This window comes from Rhodnius prolixus, unplaced genomic scaffold (genome assembly GCF_049639745.1).
Source record: "Rhodnius prolixus isolate KJV_2025 unplaced genomic scaffold, Rpr scaffold_8, whole genome shotgun sequence".
NCBI classification, from domain to species: domain Eukaryota; kingdom Metazoa; phylum Arthropoda; class Insecta; order Hemiptera; family Reduviidae; genus Rhodnius; species Rhodnius prolixus.
The window spans coordinates 15224116-15239341 of NW_027411593.1; the positions used below are offsets into that span (position 1 = coordinate 15224116).

General features: G+C 34.6%; 1 protein-coding gene across 5 annotated transcripts in view; it reads right to left on the reverse strand.

Annotated features, from left to right (window-relative positions):
- The window catches only part of SK (small conductance calcium-activated potassium channel), a 636287-nt gene that overhangs the window by 428706 nt on the left and 192355 nt on the right, over nucleotides 1-15226 (reverse strand). For all 5 annotated transcript variants that reach the window (XM_074123003.1, XM_074123004.1, XM_074123007.1 and 2 more), the window contains one exon: nucleotides 11314-11363. The gene's annotated coding sequence lies outside the window, so the exon portion shown is untranslated. The remainder of the gene's footprint in view (nucleotides 1-11313; nucleotides 11364-15226) is intronic.

Sequence of the window (15226 nt, forward strand, 5' to 3'; positions counted from 1 at the left end):
TGAACAATATTCCTCCATCGCAACTTTTTAAAGGTAAACTTCTTGATCAAAATATAAAACTTTCTTTATTACTTTGCGATCACACACAAACCCTTCTCTAATGGTTTCCTTCCTTTATAAATTTCATCAAACGACGAGATACCTCTTTCAATTCGACTCCCCTCTAAACCCTATATACATTCGTAAGCTTATAATATTTATTTAAGCATGAAAATAATTAGGATTATTTAAAATTGACACAAATCTGTAGCCGATAGACAGTGAGCTCTGAGAAAACTAATTACAGTCGAACCTCTCAATGACGGGCACTGGCGGGGGAAAGCAAAGTGGCCGCTGTTTAGAGGTGGCCGTTAGAAGGAGGTTGGCAAGTTTCATAGTGAAAAAATATGGGTTTTTTCCAAACATCTAATTAAAAATGGTTTATTATTAAATGATTTAAAAACGTACATAATTGCATAATTATTTAGCTACATGATATGCATCAAGTTTTTCTTAATTATCCAAAAAATTTATCAAAAAACTACATATTATTGACTTATTTAATAATTTTTATAATAATCATCACATTTATTCATAACAATAATAATTTATGGTAAAATTATCATCATACTATCATCTATTATTAGAAAAATAGAACAAACCTTTCGGCAAGTTGACAATGACTCGATTTGGTTTTTGCAAAATCTTTCAACGCATTTATTTTCTCTTCTAGAGTTAACCACTTCCGTGTGAGAGACATATCGGAAAAAATAATATTGTTCGTCCAAAGTAACATTGAAAAATGATTAAAATGGTACAAGATGTATGAGCTTATATAGGAAACTTTAGGAAAAAAACAGAAAAAAAGAAAAACTTGAGAGGAGATAATTCTTTTTATCACCGCGTCAAACGAACTTTTAAGAATAAGGTGGTCGTTGGTGGGAGGTGAAACATATAATCCGTTCCCTAAAATCAATGTCCGCGGTCGCTATGTAGAGTGTCCGTTAGACTGTGGTTCTTTTATATAGAAAGTGTATAGAGGTAAAACGGGGAAATCCAAAAACTGTCCGTAAATAGAGGTGGTCGCTAGTGAGAGTGTCCTTTATGGGAGGTTCGACTGTATTGCAATCTAGGTTTTTTCATTTTTCTATTTCTCAAAAAAAAAGGGCGCAACTGTTTATAAAAGAAATGTGTGTATTTTGGAAGCAAAACGGCCCTTGCCAAGAATGAAATTATATTTCTGAAACAGGAACTAAAAGAAATTTGAAGATTGGAAGAGCAGAACATAGTACTTTATTGTTGACAGAAATTATATGAGTTTAAATATCTCTAATTTGCATTTTTTTTCATTAAAATCAAAAGAGAGTCAAAATCTTTCACTTTTTAGAATACATCAACAGTATTCCAGGTTCATATTTTATCAGTAAAGTTATGCTTATTTTTTCAGGCAGGCTTTACATCCCAACTACCAAGTTAGGTTTGTATCCTGTATATCCAACCAAATCAAACAACTGATCTCTCCTGCGCAAAACTGTTTTGACTCCTGCCAGTGTTACTTCCAAAATTATGACACACTTTCTGTGCAAGCTCTATTACCTTAATTAGCAAAATTGCAAGACTTCCTAATCAGAAAAATAATTAATAAAAATGTCAATAAAATAATTAAGGGAAATTTACAAAATAAATTATTTATCTCTGATTCACGAACTGATGAACTGAATTGTGTTGGGGGTTCTAAAATGTATAAATGATCCAATGAAATTGATTCCAATTAATTAGTGTGATGTATAGCCCATTAGGATAATTAATTGAGCTATATTTAATAGCTATAGGCATTATCAAAAAGTGAAGGACATGCAATTAACTTGGGCAAGGTTTAAATGATCGTTTCTAAATGAATATTAACCTTGCATAGTTTAAGAAAAACTAGTTTATCTAATTAAATGTAGTTTTGGTGTTCATTGACGAAGAAAAAACAAATCTGCGAACTGATAGAAACTTTCTCTTGTAACATTACAATTAGGGGCACCGTAATAAAAATATTTTTGAGCGAAATCTTTTTCGATCTGTGGCACAACAATCTTTCCTTATTTTATCTCCATTCGTTTCCATACAGTAAACATGCCCATTTTAACTCTGATCCATTTTACTTAAGTTGTAATATTCATGTAGACAAATTTAGATTTATCTACCAATCAAGATTGTCAGTCAAAAGTCAGACTAGGTTGTTTATAAAAGGAAAGAAATTTATTTTTAATGTTGAGAATTGTAAATATTTTGTCCAAAATAAGGATACGTCATATCATTTTCTACTTCATTGCTCTCGCTTCAAGGGCTACAGAAATAAGTTTTATAAATAAATACGTCTACGTGAAAAGATTTTATAAATTACCAAGTCGCCTCCATTCTAGACATAGGTAATATTGAGAAATTATACTGTTCTATCATTTTGTTATGGAGAAAATGGTTATAAAAGAGCTGATATTTGATATTTTACTTTCTTTTCCAAGTAAATTTCATTATGTTTTATGAATTTATTGTTCATTTATTGCCGTGTTCTCAGCAATACCATTTTGTAGCCTAAATGCTTGTAAATAAATAATAATATATTTCACATCATCTGGCGCGCCATAAAAGTTTCATTTTTCTAAGGTACATGCATTTTCAAAAACTATGGAACATACGAGGGTCGTTTGAAAAGTCCGTGCAAAAATAAAAACTACTTAATTTTTTGGGGTAAACCTTTTTTATTTTTCAACATAGTCTCCTTTTAGAGCAACGCTGCTCTAGTTTGTTGAACCCTTTCAGAATAATAGGATTTGTCCAAGTCTGAAAAATAGCCATTCGTTTCTGCAATCATCTCGTTTGAATAAAATCTTTTTCCCGCCAGCCATTTCTTCATATTGGGGAACAAATAGTAGTCCGAGGGAGCCAAGTCTTTCGAATAGGGGGGATGTGAAACGAGTTGGAACCCTATTTCCATTAATTTTGCGACCACAGCTGCTGAGATGTGAGCTGGTGCGTGGTCGTGATGGAAAAGGACTTTTTTGAGGGCCAATCGTGGGCGTTTTTCTTGCAGCTCGGTTTTCAAACGGTCCAATATGAATAATATGCGATGAATAATATGCACCTGTAATAGTTTTACCCTTTTCCAGATAGTCGATGAGGATTATTCCTTGCGAATCCCAAAAGACAGTCGCCATAATCTTTCCGGCCGAAGGAACGGTCTTCGCCTTTTTTGGCGCAGATTCCCCCTTGGTAACCCATTGTTTAGATTGTTCTTTAGTCTCAGAAGTGTAGTGATGTATCCATGTTTCATCCACAGTGACGAAACGACGCTTAAAGTTCTGCGGATTCTTCTGGAACAGCTGCAAACCGTCCTTGCAACACTTCACACGATTTCGTTTTTGGTCAAGCGTGAGCAATCGCGGCACCCATCTTGCGGATAGCTTTGTCATGTCCAAATGTTGATGCAAAATATTATGTACCCGTTCATTCGAGATGCCCACAGCACTAGCAATCTCACGCACCTTCACTCTTCTGTCATCCATCACCATATCATGGATTTTATCAATGATTTCTGGAGTAGTAACCTCAACAGGGCGTCCAGAACGTTCAGCGTCACTTGTGCCCATATGGCCACTCCGAAAATTTTGAAACCACTTATAAACTGTTCTAATCGAAGGTGCAGAGTCACCATAATGTTTATGAAGCTTCTGTTTGAATCAACACACGAAATTCTTTTTCGTCCATTTTTTGAAAATCACTCGACTTCCTCGATTCAAACGAATGCCAAACACAAAGAAATAGACCGATCTGGCTGAAACTTGGTGTGTGTTCTTCCAAGAGATGCTACTAACTAAACATAACCTCGATACGCACCAGTAGTGCTATCTCTCTGACTTTGCACGGACTTTTCAAACGACCCTCGTATGTAGGACATGTTTTACGCTATAATTTTTCATTATCCTGGAAATCAATTTTTGTTTTACCCCAACCTAAGCCTAATTCTCTCCACCAAAGTTTCATTTATTTTTATTTTTTCATTTTTGAATTGTTTTTAACTGCAACCAAAAAATCCATTCATTGAGTTGTACACCCATGAGGCCAATCATCCTCTAATACCTTATTGGTGAACTAACTAAACCTATGAAAAAAATGCTAGTCCGGAATCGGAACTTCTGCTCTAGATTAGCTCTAAACTTAAATGTCTTTTGAAGGACCGAAAGAATTACTCTTAGATGCAGCCAGCCCATATAAGTACCCATGACCAAAAAATTCCAAAGTTCACAGAATTCCTGAAAAATAATAAAAAATTAAAATAATGGACATAATTTACATCTTAATCCTAAGTGCGGATAGTTATTTTGACGTGTACATAGGCTTTTTGTGAAGGACATCTGAGGTTATTGGTGCTCTTTGCATCATTTTTTTTGCGTCATTAATATGATGTAAATATTTATCTGCAGAAAGACGATAACGACACGATAGAATAGTAGACGTTTCCCGTAGGCCCCACGGTAGTCGAGAGCTTAGAGGCTTTGAACCGTAAAGCTGTGACGCGTTGTGGTACTAAGTAGATTATCGGTCTAGACCTTGGGATTTGTTTAATGGTTAATAAAAGAAATTTATAGTAAATTATGTTCCCTAGTCACCTCCATCCGCGACATTTAATCTGGTAGTTGGAAGTAAAACCCGTAAATAGCCATTACTCGGACGTTTCACGAAAATTTGTTGAAATTTTATAGTCAATCTATAGCAAAGCCCTAATTAATAAGTGTTTATTGTAAGGTCACCTATTTGTAGTATCACAAACAAACCAAAGTGGAAAGGTCGAGTGGAGCACCCATTGAGAGAGTATGGAACTAAAATAAGAACCGAATGGTTTTGAAAATAATGTAGGGCATTACCAACAATTTTGTTTCAAGAAACCACCAAAGAGGTCTCTTACCCTCCCTGTTCGTTCGGTGAAGGTCAGTGTTGACGGAAATGGAAGAACAAATAAATTGCATGAACACTCTATTTCGAATGAAATGCTAATAATATTCAATAAACTTTAGAATCAGCAGGCCACAGGTAGACTGAATAATAATTGAAAATGGGACAACTAGCGGACATATCCCATATTCCCAAACAGACCCCCAAACACTTGCGAATAATTTATCATCTGCTTTGAATACAAACGCAACGTGCCCGCAGCATTGTTGTTTTGCACTTTACTTTAATATTCCGTACAAAATAAATGTCGGTGTTGTTCTAATAAAGTGTTGTTTACACACTGTAATATTTATTGCAGCGCTAAATTGTTTATCAATTTAAGTTTAGATAATTAGTTTATTTAACGAAAGATTTCCTTCGAGAGTCAAGCGTTTGTCAAATCGCAGTCCGAGGAATCGTACTAAGTCATTACAAAGAAGAATTAAGTCTGTTTGTAGTATAATTTGGAAGGCATAAGTCACGTCTGTTAATGTAGGTAATGTTTTGACCTTCTTGAACGTTTACATTCACTTTCCATTTTTTGAAAGCAAGAATTTAAATGTTGCACCAGACGAGTTGACTGGGCTAGGTCTGACTGAGCAGAGAGAACGGTTATGTTGTCTGCGTTGTGATGATAATGGTTTGTGGGTAAATTAGAATGTGTAAAGCGTATATTATGAATAGAATGGGTCTAAGAATGCTTTCCTGAGGAACTCCAGCCTTCATTGGATGAAATGTAGAATTCACTGTTGTAACTAATGCAAGTTTATCAGCTAAAAAGTAAAGACGTAAGGATTCTTGCCCAACAAGATCGAATCTTTAGATCTAACTCAAAAGTTTGATAGAAAAAACCCTTACTATTTGGGATTTTTTCAACAGAAAACAAAGTGCCAATTCTCTTAAATTTTCATAATAAACAGACCCTTAATTCCGCTCATAGAAGCTGCATGATTATTCTCTTAAGTCTTTCCACCTGATTCTTAGATAGTAAAAGAAGGAGGAATATTTCTTCCTTCACCCAACTTGGTAAAAATCAATAAAAATTTATTAATCAAGTGATATTTTACCGTTCTATTGAATTTATTGGATTATAAGATCATAAAAGTGAAAACGAGTACAACTTTTTAGATCTTTTTATCTTGTTTGTATTTTTTCGCCACGGTAGCCGAGCGGTTAGAGGCGAGACCTGTGAAGCTAATATGTATATTGTGGTACTGGGTTCGATTCCCGGTCTTAGGCCTTGGATTTTATTTAATTGTTAATAAAAGGAATTTTTAGTGAAGAATATTTGCTAGTCGCTTCCGTCCACGACACCTCATTTGGTAGTTGGACGTAAGACCCGCCTGGAAAAATAGGCGATTACTTTACTTACTTTACTTATATCAGTTAATGAATTTTTCAAAATATTTTTGTATAAATGAATACAATAGTTTTTAAAATGTACGTTGTTCTTTGATTACTCGTCATTCCTTAAGAATTTATAAAGGCTTGCACTTTGTGGGCCTTCATCGCCAGGTTTGTGAGCCTCCAACTTGAGCTTTAAGGTTCGAGCTTCGAGGGCTATAGTGCTCGAGCTCTGAAGGCTCGAGTCGAAGCTCCACTCGCTTGAGCCTTCATCTCGAACCTCAACTGAACAACACCACCACAAGCAGACACGACAGAAGATACATCAACTTTATAATAATGTAAAAATATTGTATAGACAATAAGCCCTGAAGATGACCTAGTCCCTAGATCGAAAGCTTGGCAAAATAAATCAATATTATGACTGAAATTGGCATCCTATGAAATAATGAATAATTAAACAATAATTATGACTTAAATATACAAAAAATTTCAAAACCAATATTTAGTGTAACTATTTCCACATCATATAAAAGAGATTTTATTTCTCTGGTCGTTTACTTACTGCCATGAATTTATATAATGTTTTGATTAATGTTCAGGAAATTATGGTGACCTTTACAGTATATCCCAGATATGTGATGTAACGTAATATCAAACCTCAGCTTCATAGTCTTGTAGATTAATGATGATAGCCTCAGATTGATGATCAAAAGAAGGAAATTATTCTCTGCATCATACACATTTCTCCGCTTTTTATCATCAGCATTCTGCTTTCCCTTTTAAAATTAACGAGTTTATGAGTTTAAATCTTGCTACAGAAATAAGCATTTTTCTTTTATTTTCTTTTTGCTGAGTCTTTCATTTATTATTTTGATCTTTTATTTAAACTGGATTTATTCTGGCCTTAAGAGTAATTTCCTAGTTATGAAAATGTATGAATGAGAAATATTATTTTTGAATATATATTTTTTTAAATAACTTTTGCTTTATCCTTAGGTTTTTCGTTATCCGCAAGGAAAATTTGTTACCATTTATGAATCCTTCTGTTTTCTTTCTTAATGTAGTCAGTCTCTTTGTTCTAATCAGTCGCCTTTAGTTCTTCAAGAAACCCAGAAACATTTTACTTAGTGCCGCAAAATTTCCACTAATATAAACAAACCTTTGGATTTATACCAAAGAATTTGCACTCAAATACGAGGTGTGGCTATTAAATAACGAGACTATTGCTGTAAAACATTTTATTTTAAATTCATATATATTTAGTTATTATCACCTTCAATATACACCCCTCCCCTATCCCTACAACGCTCTATGTGTATTTACCATTGTTCGAAACAGTGCTGGAAGTCTTTTTCTGTCAGCTCCTGCATGACGCGTGCCGCTTTTTCTTTCACAGCTTCAGAGGACTGAAATCGTGTTCCTTTTAATGCAGATTTGACTTTAGGGAACAGATAAAAGTCACATGGGGGCTAGTTCAGGCGAATATGGCGGATGGCCTAAAACTGGGATGTTGTACTTGGCTCTAGAAACGTCTTGACAGACAATGCAGTGTGAGCCGGCGCGTTGTCTTGATGGAGAACCCATGACTTGTTCTTCCACAAATCGGGGCGTTTTTTTCCTTACTCTTTCACGGAGTTAAGCAAGCACCTCACGGTAGTAATGTTGATTAATTATAATCGATATTTTCATCCGTTTTGGACGTGGAAGGGCGTCCTGGAAAGTCATCATCTCCGACGTCTTCTCAGCCATCTTGGAAACGCTTGAACCACTGAAAAACTCGCGCACGTGATTAACATTCATCGCCATAAACTTCTTTTAATAAAAGAAGTTCCAGTAGCCGTTTTTATCAAGTTCCATGTGAAATTTCACGACAATTCGTTGCTCAACTACATGTGTAGTATCTTGTTTTCGGCAAAACGAAACTCAAAACACCTCTTACACAAACGATGGTTCAGGTCAGACAGATTTCTTTACAAACACGTGAGACGCTGCAAATCGAAAGAGAAGACTTTACGCTGCACAGCTGTCGGTCGTTATGCTTTGGCGCATGCATAGTTCTTCTGTAGCAGCATCAGTCTCGTTATTTAATAGCCACACCTCGTAACTGTGCATCTCTCAGCACCGAATCACTCAATACCGATTGATTTTAATAATTTTGTAATTAACAGGGTCTATATTTAGTAATTGTTTTCAATATAATTATTATTCTACAGCTTCACCCTGAATTATTACATCCAACTGTGTTAAATAGACTAACCTCTCCGTAGTTGTCCTAGATGTGGTCCTAATAGCTGCCGAGATTGAGTGACATATAAATTTCTGCATCTTTCAGAGGAGTTTATTGTATATCTTTACTAAAACTCTAGGCCATCAAATCGCAGCTGCATAGCTCATCTCTCTAAGTTTTATCTTGGACACTGCCAGAAAGATTTAATTGCTGCCCACATACATAACTTAGACCAATTTGTAAAATCCTCTTCTTCTTTTTTTTGACTTAGGGGATGTCAAAACGGATTTATCTGGTGAAAGCTCGAAGTAGAAAGACTGCTGGAACTCAAATTCCCTTACTAGCAGGAAATAGAAGTTAAACTTGTAAGAAAACGAAGAAAAAAAAAACAAAGTTTTAAATAAAATAATGATTTAGAGTTTGATTAAGTGGTCTTCATACAAATGCACGAAGACATTTAGCCATTTTAAAGGAGAGAGAGCCAAATAGACGTGAATGCTAAATCTCCTGTTAGATACAATCTAGCCTGACGAGGGTAGTTATCTATCAACTTGACTGCATAAATGAGATTTAGTTTAAGTGAGAATGAAGTACAACTGTGTTAACGTTGTAAGTGCCTTTCCTTTCTGTGCTTAGCTGCTAAGTTTAATTCGGGCTAGAAGCTTGCGATAGTTTATAACCCAACCACTTGTAAAGAGTTTTACTTAAACTAGCAAAAAAGTAAGGCATTACACTTTCTTAATGAATATTTTAGAAATACTATTTTATCAACACCATCTACCTTTGCTTTTCCCTCTTAAATATAATAATTTAATTCCGTATAAAATAAGCACCCACTAAGTCTGCGGTTTTATGCAAAACAGTAAAATTAAATGATGACAAAAGAGTTCGCCCATTAAATGAAAGAGCACAGAAAATGGATGCAGAAATGCTCAAGAATGATACTGTAACATGTGCAGTAAGACCAACCGAATATAGTATAATACCAAAAACCATTATGTTTTATATGTAGGTTTTCTTATTTCCTAAACAAGTGAAGTAGATTTACACATAAAGTGTTTTCTTTTTCATCCTGCCGTTGCTCCACTATTATCCACTTTTACCAGATAATGACCTTTACCAGTTCTCTTTCACTTCTCTAAACTGAATGAAAATGCTATCAGTGAGTGAATAATTCAAAACCGATTTCACCGTTCCTTAAGAAAAAAGACAAGAAAAAGCCACCTCGGAGATTCAACTCTTATTTTAATTAAAAAAAAAAAAATATATATATATATATATATATTGAATAATGGAAAATTGTTAACTTTTCCTTAATTGATTTTCAATTTCAATTGAGTTACACTTGATTTTTTAAATATTGTAATTGCTTTTAATTTTTTGTTTCATTTTATATTTATTGATTGAGTTATTTAATTTTATCTATTTATTTATTTTGCCACTGTTGTCAAGACAACAAGCAAAAGAGAAGAGGGACATCGCAAATACAAATACACGTATATATATATATATATATGTACATACCTAAACATACTCACATGCATGCGCGCCAAGAGACATGAGTGGAGTGGACGACCATCAATCCAGTGATGGTAAGTTCAACTGGTACGTGAAGAGCAGGAGGAGAGAAACTACCCAGTGGTAGCACTCTCTATAGGATATAATGATTTTTAGGCCTTCAGACTGCTAGGAAGTCGCGAGGCCACTGGCCGATTCAGTCGGCGAGGAGGATTGTTAGGAATTGTTCGCCAGGTTGGCAAGCTTACACAGCAACCATCCTAGGAGATCGAAGTTATTTGTTGAGATGATCGCGTGGCTACCGCCGCCTAAGTCTGCGTTGAGGATTTGAAGGAAGAGTTGTGGATCACAGGGTTGTAATGTCTATGTAGATTTGAGTGCAGTGGGATTTTTATTTAATGATTTATTTCATTTTTTATTTTTCTCAGATTACAGCTGTTTATATTCTCTATTCAGTTCATTCATCATATCAGTTAATAGCAGATATACTTTGATTTACTTTTCTCTATAGATACTTTGATTTAGTAATCTATTAATCAGTACATTATTTAAGTATATTCTTTAAATATTGTAATAATCACACATTTTCCTTTATATTGTAAATAATTTGTGCCAACTCTTTAATGAGAGAAACATTTGTATTCTCAAAAGTTAATAAAGTTATAGCAGATAAAGAAACGCTAATCAATTCGCTGTGGCCGAATGCTATTAATTTAAATTTGAAGTAAAGACTCTTTTGCAAGGAGTAATCTGGGAAATTTTAGGACCAATTATAAAAAGGTAGAATTCACCTTTGACAACAAAAGAATAATTTTCATTAAAAGATACTAAAATAATTTTCCTAAACAATTTCAGGGAGTGTTATCACTGGGTAACTTCTCCCCTCAATTAGTGGAGTTTGTAGTGGTATCAGTTATTGACATTGTTACTAATAGTGCATCTAGCGCTGGTGTAACTTAACAAATAAATTAAAAAAAAAAAAAAAAAACAATTTTAAATTTATATTATTGAAAGATTTACATCAAAACTTATTCTTCCAGCTGCCTTTTTCTAAACAATAAAGTAAAAAATGCATTAAAGTGCTGCAAAAATAAGAACATGAATCAATAAAAAAAGAGATAAATGTGGAAGTTAATGCGAAATAAACTATGGAATGCATTTTAAAGAATTAAAATGACAACTATTAGATGCATCTTATACTGCAGTAAGGCTATGAAAAAATTTAAACAAACAATTATAACTAAAATAAATTGTTTTAACCTTACCTGGGTAATATTTTGAACTTTCCGTTCTTCTTCGATTTTGGTTGTTCATTCTGAAAAGAGAAACAACAAAAACTATTAGAGAAACAAAAAGGGACAACTACTTTACAAATATTTAATTAGAGAAAGTAATATCTGTGATGTGATTGCCACGAGGATCTAAAACATTAATTTTTACAAACTCTTAAATGAAAAATATATTATTTAATTTTTACCTGCTCCTACCGTTCACACATTTTGGTTTTTGCCCCAAAAACCAAATCGCCTTGAAAATTTATTCAAATAAAGATTGTAGATCTACTGAGAAGTTTCGAAAATATGTTAAAAACTATTTTCTTTAAAAGAATTTTGTTAAAAAAAAAAAAAAACTCAGTATAGTAAAGTATCAGTTCAAGGAAATAATCAGTAATTTGGTAGTTGGTGTACGAAGGGGATGTTGAGGTCGTTGAGAAGAGTGAGGTTAGTCACCGTAGAAAGGAGCGTCAACTATCTGTCGGAGGAATTTTGATTGAAATGTCTGTACAGTCCGTATGTCCCACAGCTCTAGTCCGTAGGTCCATATAGGTTTGAGGATAGTACTGTATATTAAGCGTTTGAGTTCAATGGGTAATTTGGAGCGTCGTCCAAGAAGTCTGTAAGGCTGGAAACATAGTGGAGCGGCGAGCAAAGCGGCGATGATAGCGAAGAGCAAAGCGGCGAAATCAAACACAAGTAAACATATGGGACCGCGCATAGTGGCGAGCAAAGCAAAGATAGAGCAACGCTATCTATAAAGAGTAGAGCGAAGCGTTATGACATGTTTGATTTCTTCGCTCTCATCGCGCTCAATTTGTAAAGGTTATTTTTCAAAGGTTATGGATATTGATACATTATTAGTTGTTTGTTTAAAGAAACCTCTGTGGGGCCATAGTATTTGTGAAGCTACAATAGTTTTTAATAATTAATAGTTTAAATTAATTAACAATTAGTAGTTAATGGAGAATTCAGGTAATTTTTGCTACATTTAATTTGGTTCTCAATCCCTTAATGCTAACTTTCATCTAAATACTAGGCAAAATTAAATTACATTTTCACGCCCTACTACTTCTGATCAGGACGAATTCTCCAATCCTTCTTCTGTAGCGTCGTACTACTCCAGTTTTTCAGATGAACAACATTAATTTATGACAAATCATGGTGTAGTGATTTAATAAAATTATTGTGTTTTTTTAATTGACTAATTTCTTTTTATCTGCATATATTTCTATTTTATTTTTATTTATTTTGATTTTCTTATCTTAAAGTAACTGCTAGGATTAATGGGGTTACACAGATTTGTATTTAGTAAATAACCTAAATAGTTAATTTTTCTATATTGTGCCTAACTCATGTTATGAGCTGTATTACTCAAAAACAATAAAATTTGATTTTGATTAATGGGGTTACACTGGGCTAATATGTAATCAAATGTTGATATAGACATTCGAAAATACGCATGAAACTTGCCAGGATGCTCCCGAAGTTGTTGGTACAAGTGATGAAATTCACCAAGTTCATTTCTAAACTTATGTCATGTACACTGCAGCTCCTACTACTAAGCTGCTGTAAATACCAAAGTTTCAACGAAGAATTTTCATATAAAAATAGTTCCTCCATCTTGTTTTGTCAAAAGGAGAACGCGACTAAGCTCGTCACTATGTGCATGCGAATCTTTGCTCGCTGCTCGTCGCTCTCTTTGATCTGAAGTAGCTATCATCGCCGCTTTGCCCGCCGCTCCACTATGTTTCCAGCCTAAAGCAGTTTCGCACGTTTTGTCATTGCTTGTCCTTTAAGTCTAGTGTGTGGGTTCCACCTGAGTCATTTGTCTATGTAGAGCCCAAGGTAGCGCACCAGAACTTGTACAAGGAAGAGGATTACTGTTGAAGAGGACAGATGGACAGAAGCCCCGCCGGAGAGTAAACGTGGCATGCTGACATTTCTGTGGGTTCATTTTAATCCGCTATTTCTTTGCCCAGGATTCTATTTTATGTAAGTGTGTCTGTAACTTGTTTGAAGCTGATGAAAGATGTGTACTTGTAGCTAGTATGGCTGTGTCGTCTGCATATGTACAGAGTAGTGTAGAGGGTTGTCTGAAGTATACACTGTGTAGAGAACGGGGCCAAGTATACTCCCCTGCGGCACTCCCGCTCCCACTGTCGTGAAAGAAGAGATTGCTGAGCCAGTACTGGGCTTGAAAGAATCTATCTGAAAGATAGGAGCGCAAAATATAAAATTAAAAAACATATTGTATACAATTTGTTTCGACTAGAAAAATAAAACGCCCAACTAGAACTAGATTATTTTTCTCAGATGTTAACGTAAACTAATGTCATCATTTTGAACTCCATTTTTCTTATCAGCATATAATTGAACCTCTGACTTTTCCCAGGGTATAGTTAGGGAAATCTCTTTATTCAATCTAGGAGGCATAATGCAGTAGTACGCTTACCTTGTACTTCTTTACTATTGTTGATAAAATCATGCTCAAATAAACATACATACGAGGTGTGTTCAAAAAATAAGGTGAATTTTCATTTTTCTTAAAAAATATTTATTTATTCATCGATTTTTATTTTGTCTCCTTCAAAGTAGTCCCCCTCAGATATAATACATATGTGCCAGCGTTTTTTCCAATCCTCGGAACAGTTCTGATATGCACTTTTTAGTATGTCCTTGAGCTCTCTCAGCGATTCGGTTTTTATCTCCTCAATCGTCGCAAATCTCCGTCCTTTCATGGGTCTCTTCAATCATGGGAACAGGAAAAAGTCGCAGGGCGCCAAATCTGGTGAATACGGTGACTGAGACATGATAATGTCATTCAACAATTCCTGAGCGATGCTCATGCGACGGTTTTTTTGATCAAAATTCAGCAATTTTGGAACGAACTTCGCTACTACACGCTTCATGTCCAAAATTTCCGAAAAAAATTGCAGGACATGTGCCAACCGATATGCCGACAACCTCAGCAATTTCTCTAATTGTGATTCGACGATTCTTCTCAACATTTTCATCGGTTGTTGATGTGCTGGGGCGTCCAGGGCGAGCGTCGTCATTCACATCTTCTCGACCTTCTGTGAAAAGCTTGTACCACTTGTAAACAATTTTTTGACACAGAGTACTCTCACCGTACGCCACTCTCAACATTTCAAGTGTTTTTGAGCACTTAATTCCATTTTTTACACAAAATTTGATTCAAATTCGTTGATCCATTTTTTTCGACAGAAGAAAATCGCCGAACTCGCAAAACACTTGTCTTATTTATGCCTCTAACATACAAACTAAACATGCTATATAGCTACAACTTTGAAAATATGTTCGAGACAAGTGTACCAACATAAAAAAAAAAGACAATCGAAATTCGAATGTACGTAGCCCGCGAAATTTGAAAATTCACCTTATTTTTTGAACATACCTCGTATATATTACTCTGTGTTACTGTGTATACGTGTAATGTTTAGATAAGATATGTAGATTTCGGTGGTTGAAAAAGAATATCTTGCCCAATATGGAAACGAATTGAAGTGATTTTTCATTTTGCAATATAAACGTAGATAAAAGAAAATAAGAAATACCAGACTAGATACCAAAATATCAACAATAATGATCCGTACGTAATTCATAAAGAATCAACTTATGCAATACAAATTTTTACTACAGAAATTAATGTAATTTTTAACTTAACTGTTTTATTCCGACAAAATTCTTCAAACAAATCAAAATTAGGCACATAATATTTGAAATAAAACATATTCTGCAATCACTCTCAAACTGTAGTTGTTGGTGAAACGTAAAATAAATTATCAAAATTATTGCGTAGGCCGTGATCTACCCCTACCTAGCTACGGTTCTACTGGGTTCCTTATCACTAAAAGCCAACTGCTGATGAGTGTGCGGCAAC